Consider the following 1,420-nt stretch of genomic DNA (forward strand, 5'->3'; position numbering starts at 1 on the left):
TGGCCTTCGTTATAGTGATCATATAGGTGGGCCGCATAGTGGAATTTGCCCTAGGACAAGGTTAAGGAGAACGCAGCCAAATAGAAACAGAGAACTGGCGTCAAACTGCTCTCCTTTCTAAGTCGCTTCTTATAGTGGGCCCCCCTTAACTTATCCCACCACCCATTCTGTGGGTACCACCACAGGAATTCGCCTCCATTGAACAATCCCAAGCATCCAATTGAATTTTTTTCTTTAAGTAGTATGGATTGCTGATTATATTTTGGTTTTAATCACCCATTTGTATTGGAAAGAGATTTCCCCTTGGAGTTCATGTAACAAATGGTCAGCGTGCTCGGCAATCTAAACTGTTCATTAGATTTTAGTGCTGTTGGTGGGCCAGGCTCGGGCCAAGAAAATCAAATTTTCAAATAGGCCTGGCCCAAACAATTCAAAATCCAGGCTGTTAACTGGTTTAATTAGGTTTAACACTTGATGCATTGTGCGAAAATTCAGTGCTCATTCTGGGGATGATCTGACCGCTTGGATCTTTTGCATCTTTCTTTGAATGGTTGGGATTGATGGGGTGCTATTATACAATTGGACTGGAAACCTCCAATAACTCCTGTTTTATTATCGAGTAAAATACCCGTCCATGGGGGCCACCTTGTTTTATGTAAAATCCACTGTTGAGCAGGTTATCCTTGCTATTAGGCCATAATGTCATAAATCAGCTAGATACTCAGATGGGCCACGCCACTGGAGAAACGGGCATGGGTTGCCAACCTGGTTTGTTTGTGGGGCCATTGGTATCTTTCATCAAATCCGTTGATCAGGTGTGACTGACCTGGATGATGAGGAGATATAAATCAGCCTGATATGATGCTCAGGCAGGCCACGCTGAGTGAACTTGCGAGTTTTTGAGTGCAATTGTACATTGTTCCCATTGGTGTGGCCCATTTGAGTTTTTAACCATCTAAGGAATTGTTCTCACCTGATGGACGGCATGGATTTCTCTTCAACATGGTGGAACCCACAGAAATTGAAAACAGGTGTTGGAGATCATTCTGGAGCATTCTATTATTGTTGAAGGGGCGAGAATAAATATAGACCATCCAATTAGTAGGCCATGTCTTGATTAGATTATAGCTCAAATAACGCCAACCATTCAAACAATTGCCTAACTATTGAATGCTTCGCATCAATCAGTCTATTCATAGGTGGTAGATAGAAAAACATTGGTGATGGCTAGGTTCCGTTTTGTATTCCTAGCAGGGTCCACCAAATGAATGGTCTGAATTAGTAAGGTAGGTCCCATCAGTATGGTTGAGGCTAAAGCCTTCCATGGTTCCTCCTCTTTTTATCAACCTAATCTTTGGAATAGGCCTGTTCAAGCGTTTGCTGGGATTTCGCTCAGCTGAAAAAATGTGGCTTGTCTGCT

The sequence above is a fragment of the Magnolia sinica genome, chromosome 19 (assembly GCF_029962835.1).
Source record: "Magnolia sinica isolate HGM2019 chromosome 19, MsV1, whole genome shotgun sequence".
Classification (NCBI taxonomy): domain Eukaryota; kingdom Viridiplantae; phylum Streptophyta; class Magnoliopsida; order Magnoliales; family Magnoliaceae; genus Magnolia; species Magnolia sinica.